This window comes from Phascolarctos cinereus, unplaced genomic scaffold (assembly GCF_003287225.1).
Source record: "Phascolarctos cinereus isolate Bilbo 61053 unplaced genomic scaffold, phaCin_HiC Scaffold_1;HRSCAF=81, whole genome shotgun sequence".
NCBI lineage: Eukaryota > Metazoa > Chordata > Mammalia > Diprotodontia > Phascolarctidae > Phascolarctos > Phascolarctos cinereus.
In genome coordinates, this window is record NW_027555514.1 from 245,801,108 (window position 1) to 245,808,117 (window position 7,010).

At 39.9% G+C, this 7,010-nt stretch overlaps 1 pseudogene; it reads right to left on the reverse strand.

Annotated features, from left to right (window-relative positions):
* Nucleotides 1-4,365: 4,365 nt before the first annotated feature.
* On the reverse strand, nucleotides 4,366-5,043 carry LOC110213210 (small ribosomal subunit protein uS3 pseudogene; annotated as a pseudogene).
* Nucleotides 5,044-7,010: the final 1,967 nt, after the last annotated feature.

The following is a 7,010-nucleotide window of genomic DNA, read 5'->3' on the forward strand; positions in this document are numbered from 1 at the left end:
GGTGTTCTGCCCATTTGTTGATTTATTTATTTTCAGTTTTCAACATTCACTTCCACAAGAATTTGAGTTCCAAATTTTTTCCCCATCTCATCCTTCCCCCTATCCCAAGAGGCATGCATTCTGAATACCCCCTTCCCCTAATCTTTCCTCTCTTCTATCACCCCCCTTCTCTTATCCCCTTCCCCTTCAATTTTCCAGTAGGGCAGGATAGATTTCTATACCCCATTGTCTGTATATCTTATATCCCAGTTGCATGTGAAAACAATTTTTAACATTTATGTTTAAAACTTTGTGTTCCAAATTCTCTCCCTTCCTTCCTCCCCACTCACCCTCACTTTGAAGACATACAGGTTATACATGCATAGTCATGCAAAACACTTCCACAGTAGTCATGTTGTAATAAACTAACTATATTTCCCTTCATCCTATCCCACCTCCCATTTATTCTATTCTCTCTTTTGACCCTGTTCCTCCTCAAAAGTGTTTGCTTCTGATTACCTCCTCTCCCAATCTGCTCTCCCCTCTATCATCCCCCTGCTCTCTTGTCCTCTTTCCCCCTATAGTCCTGTAGGGTAAGATGGATTTCCATACCCAATTGTGTGTGTATATTATTCCCTCCTTAAGTCTTCCCCCACTTCCCCTCCACTATAAAAGCCTTTTCTTGCCCGTTTTATGTGAGATAATTTGCCCCATTCTACCTCTCCCTTTCTCCTTCTCCCAGTACAATCCTCTCTTACCCCTTAATTTTGTTCTCCAGATATCACCCCTTCATTTTCAACTCACCCTGGACCCTCTGTCTATCTATCTCTATATATATGTATAATTTTTCCCATCAAACTACCCTAATACCGAAAAAGATCTCATGAGTTACAAATATCATCTTTCCATGAAGGAATGTAAACAGTTCAACCTTATTAAGTGTCTTTTGATTTCTCTTTCCTGTTTGCCTTTTCATGCTCCTCCTGAGTATTGTATTTGAAAGTCAGATTTTCTATTCAGCTCTGGTCTTTTCATCAAGAATGCTCAAAAGTCCTCTATTTCACTGAATTTCTATTATTTTACTCTGAGGGATTATACTAAGTTTTCCTGGCTAGGTAATTCTTGGTTGTAATCCTATCTCCTTGGACCTCCAGAATATCATATACCATGCCCTGTGGTCCCTTAACCTAGAAGCTGCTAAATCTTGTGTTATCCTGGTGGTGTTTCACAATACTTGAATTGTTTCTTTCTGGCTGCTTGTAATATTTTCTCCTTGACCTGGGAACTTTGGAATTTGGCTACAATATTTCCAGAAGTTTTCCTTTGGGGATCTCTTTAAGGAAGTGATTGGTGGATTCCTTCCATTTCTATTTTACCCTCTGGTTTGAGAATATCAGGGCAGTTTTTCCTTGATAATTTCTTGAAAGATAATGTTGAGGCTCTTTTTTTTTTTATAATGGCTTTCAGATAGTCCAATAATTTTTAAGTTCTCTCTCCTGGATCTATTTTCCAGGTCAGTTGTTTTCACAATGAGATATTTCACAATGTCTTCTATTTTTTCATTCTTTTGGTTTTGTTTTGCAATTTCTTGATTTCTCATAAAATCATTAGTTTCCATTTGCTTGTTTCTAATTTTTAAGGAAGTATTTTCTTCAGTGAGCTTTTAGACTTTCTTTTCCATTGGTCACTTCTGCTTTTGAAGGCATTCTTCTCCTCATTGGCTTTTTGGACCTCTTTTGCCATTTGGGTTAGGGTATTTTTTAAGGTATTATTGTCTTCAGTATTTTTTTGTGTCTCCTTTAGCAAGCTGTTGACTTGTTTTTCATGATTTTCTTGCTCCACTCTCATTTCTCTTCCCAGTTTTTCCTCTACTTACTTGCTTCTCAAAATCCTTTTTGAGCTCTTCCATGGCCTGAGTCCAATTCATTTTTTTCTTGCAGGCTTTGGATGTAGGAGCTTTGACTTTGTTGTCTTCTTCTCGTTGTATGTTTTGATCTTCTTTGTAACCAAATTAAGATTCTATGGTCTGACTCTTTTTGCACTGTTTGCTCATGATCCCAGCCAATTACTTGAGTTTTAAACTCTGTGGAGAATGTACTGTCCCAAGCTTCAGGGGTTTTGTGCAGCTGTTTTCAGAGATACTTCCAGGGACCTGTAAATTTTCAGTTCTTCGAAAGTGGTATGTATGATAAGGAGTGAGGTGTTTACTTCTTTCTGTCCTATACTCTGGTCTATGAGTGACCACAAACACTCTTTTCTGCCTTGGAACTGTGAGAAGGATTTTTCTTCATAGCCACCACAAGCTCCACCATGCCAGCACTCCTCCTCACCCTGGGACCACCACCCAGAGCTATGACCCAGATCCAAGCATGAGAATCCTGCCTCATAACCATCACCAGCAAAGAGATCCCTGCAGTCCCCCTCTGATCAGCCACTTGATTCCCCCACAGTCTGTGGGCGAGGGGCTCTGTAAGCAGCTGACACCCAGGGCTGTGTTGGGACTGGGGCTGGACTGAGGTCCTCTCTCATCATGATCATACAGACCTTTCCTACTGACCTTCCAAGTTGTCTTTGGTGTTTGTGGGTTGAGAAGTCTGGAAACCACCACAGCTCCCTTTGATTCAATTCCAAGGACGGCTTCAAGTTTGCTGAGGCCCAGTCTTTGCCTGTGTGGCCCATGCTGAACTACGCTTATCTCAGCCTGGCTCAATAGACCTTTCCAATCAACCATCCAGGTTGTCTTAGGCTGGAAATTTGGTTTCACTCTGTCTTTTTGTGAGTTCTGCTGCTCTAAAATTTGTTTAGAGACATTTTTTACACATATTTGGAAGGGTTTGAGAGAGAGCTTAAGCAAGTCACTGCTTTTACTCTGCCATCTTAGCCCTTCCCCTTGGCTCACTTCTTAAAAAGGCCTATTCACTGAATGGGCATTGCCTCACTCAAAAAGACCTTAGCTTAAAAGGGCCAGGGCCTCCCTTTGCATCCTGGGGATCTCCAGTTTTCCTGATGAATATCTGGCCACTGGACCCAGATGGTTCTGGAGGAGAAAGTGAAGCTGGTATCCTTGCACAACCCTCCCTCAGTCAAATCAAAGTCAATTGCAAGTCATGTCATCATCTCCCTGATGTCATGGTCATCTTTGAAGAGGAACGACAAATACAACAATGACCGCTGCTCCCTGATGCTGCTAAGATGAAAGTTTCTCCTCTCCACCAGGGTCTATTTGTTTCTCTCCCTTCTTCTAGATCCATGCACTGCCAATGCTCCGCTTTTAAAGCCGTCTGGCAGGTGCTATCACCATACCTCTTGCCAGCAGTGAAACGTGAATAAGGGTGCTGAACTGCCTAAAATGTCTAATGTTCGACCCACTTCCTTTGACTAAAAGCTAGGATATCATTGCCTTGGCTACTCCTCCAAACTGAGGACAGAAAAGAAAAAAACAAAGGAGAACTCAGGTTATTCCAACGGTTTAGCCAGTTAAAACAAAACTTGGGCTCTTTCCTCATAGGCAGTCATCCTCTCCAATGAAGAAATTCCTGCTTCTAGTGATTTCTGGCTGAGGTACCCAGAAGCTCCTTATCTCTTGACCTACCTAGTTTAGTTTGCTTCCTAATCTCCTCAACAAGACTTAACTTATGCCATCAGAAGCACTTCCAGATACATGATGGCCACAGTGGGCAAGGCTTCTGAATCAGGGCATGTGATTACCCAGAGCATACCTTCTTCTATGTTACCCTTCCCCCACTTCAACCACAAGAACTTTATAATCTAATCCTACCAGCTAATACCAAATGTTCTGGGACAGGCTTGACTTAGGATAATTTAGTCATTGAAATTTGGCAACAGAATGAAATGAGAGGCTCTTATATACCATCTAACATCAGGGAGGTTGGACAGTCTGTGGCAGCTAGAGAAGGTATTGAAATATAAATGCTTATTCTGGAAAACCTAGTGTTCAAAAGTAGCATTATATATTAGTATAAAACATTTCTCTGAATTAGAGCTTCCTTGATACATATCTTGCATTAACATTACTTTTGTGGCCTATAAGAGAACTTAGTGAAACTTTCCACTTGGCGAGTTTCCAGTTCCTATAATCCTTAATTTTTATTTTTTAGGAAATCTGGAAATAATCTGAAATACATCATAGATTTTAGAAAGTATGTTTTTAAAGTATTCATAGAAAGGATAGGTAGTCTCATGGACTAAAATTCTACATGCAAAGACAGTCCAGGAGGATTAGGAACTTGCACCTCAAGACTGAGGTATAAAGAAACATTTTGTTTTGTTTTGAAAAGATTTTATTAAAGATCTTAACAGAAGAGCTTCGGGCACACCATTCCAGGTGTCACAGAGTCCTGTTATGCAGTGGGCACTCTCACTCTTCTACTTTGAGATGGAGGTGGTAGGAAGAATCTCATCCTTGGGCTCTACGATGCTCATGTGGTTGGGCAGGGGCTTCTTAGGGCCAGTCTTGCCACTTGGGTCCCAGGGCAACATGATTTTGACTTTAATTCCCAATACACCCTGTCTGAGAAGGATGTGGCACATAGCTGTGTCGACGTAGTAGTCGATAGGATCTCCACTGTGGATCATCAGGCCATCCAAAAAGTTCATGGACTTGGCCTTCTGACCTCTGAGCTTACCAGACACCACCACCTCACATCGCTTTGCTCCATTCTCCATGATGAAGCAGAGGACACCATAGCAGGCCCTATGCACAGCAAGACCTCCCAGAAGTTTGTAATGCAGGGACTTGGCCTGGGCAATAGCACAGAGACCTCTGGTGGCCACCTTTTTGGCATACAACTCTACACTGCCCTCAGGGAAGCCAAACCTCTTCTGAACTACAGCTATCAGTTCACTAATCCAACAACCCTTCTCCCCAAGGACATTGTGAGTCCTGATGGCCAAGATGATGATTTCTGTCCTGATTGGGGTAACTTGAACTACTACCCCAGAATATCCATCCTCAGCCAGCTCCCTGGTAAGAAACTCATTCAGCTCGGCTTTGAAGATGCCATCGGCAACAAACTTCCTCTTCTTGGAGCTCTGCACCATCATCTTGCACCAACAGGATAGCCAAATAAACATTTTTTTAAAGGATAAAGGCAAGGTTACATAAACAGATTGATATGGATGCAGAGTAAACTCTCCAAACAATTTAATATTTTTTTAAATGTGCAGAAGATAGAATCAAACATAGATAACAGGGAGTGGATTTTTAAAAGATGTCATTTTCCTGTAAGGATGATATCAGAAGCTCTAAAACTCATAACATCCTGAGGATCCAGAGAAAACTAAAGAAAATCTTTAAAGGGTTTCCAAAGCTAGATTGGGGAAAACAAAAGATCAGAAAAAAGATAGGACTGCTTAAGTGGATGGCTCTATAAAAAGACTAATAGAAGTTAGAGTTGTTCAATTATTTGTGCTCCTTTTCTTCTGCCTAGGATAATTTTCTTTTGACTGGGAAGGATAGAACAAATGGGGTAGCAGGAGAGGATTCTTACCCAAGTCAAATAGGGAGATAGTAGGAAAGCACCTAACTGCCCTTAATGAGTTCAAGGGACCTGGCCAATAGTCAAAGTACTGGTGAGTGTTGCAGTTGAGCTATCATTGTCAATGATCTCTAAAACAAAAGAGCAAACAGGGAGATGATACATGAATGGAGAAGGTGAAAGGTTCTGATTTTTTTAAACGGAGGTGATACATTGAGCTTGACTTTGATTACTCAAAAAAATGTAGAACTTGTTAAAGGTTGGTGAAGAACACCTAGGAAAAGAATAACAGAATTTTAGAAATGGAAAAGACCTAAATAACCATGGAGCCCAACTTATTAGGAAATGAATCTTCTCCACGGCAAATTTTAAAATGTTCATCCAGCCTCTCCTTAAAGACCATTACCAATTATTCATTAAGTCTGGCAATCCAACCAGTTCTGAATCTATCCAATTGCATTATGGTCTAATCTGCATCTTCCCATTTCCTTCTCAAGAATTGTATGAATTTCTTTTTAAAAGTTTTGCTAAAATATAGACAAAATATGTCTATGGCATACCACTCAACTATTAGTTTAGTAATCCTGTCAAAAAAGGTAAAGTATGAATAGCATGAAAATGCAAGAGAACACAAATAGTCTTGTTCTTGCTGAAGTCATGGTAGCTCTTTGCATCACAGTTTCACTTCCAAATAATCATTAGCCATCTCTTTAATGATTTATTTTATAATTTTCCAAGGAAAATCAAGGCCTATAGATTTCTTAGCATTTTTTGAAAAGTGGGGTAACATGTGCCCTTCTCCAATTTAATGGCAATGTTCCTATTTCCTATGACATTTCAAATATTATTGGCAATGGCTTACAAGCAATGATGATCAAAAAGAAATGGAATACTTTTTGACTCTGTGATAAATTAGGCAAGCACCATTTGCTATTTCCTTTTTTAATGGGATTAGTAAGTTGGTAGAACAGGGAATGCTAGAGTTAAATACATTCCTAGATTTTAGCAAAGAGTTTGATAAAATCTTTAAGGCTATTCTTGTACAAAAAATGGAGTGATACGGAACAGGTGATAATGCAGATGAGTAGATTAGGAAATGTTCAAAAGGACAGAAGCAAAGCACAGTATTTAATGATTCAATGTCAGCTTAGAAGGATTTCTCCAGTGGACTGTGTCAGGGATGTATCTATACTTGGTTCTTTGCTATTTAATATTTTTATCAATTACTCTGATAACAGCAGAGATGGTGTGTTTATCAAATTTGAAGATGACTCAAAGCTAGAAGGCACAGCTAAGAGGCTGTATGACACATTTGGGATTCAAAAGAGATCTTGAGAGGGTTGTACGTTGAGCTAAATCTAATAAGATAAAATCTGATTAGGATAAATTTAAATTTAGTTTTATACTTGGGCTCAAAAAATCCAATTCACAAGTTCAAGATAAGGGAAGCATGGTTAGACTACAGTTCACATAAAGAAAAAGAGAGAGAGTGAGAGAGACAGACAGACAGACAGACAGACCAACCTAGGTTTC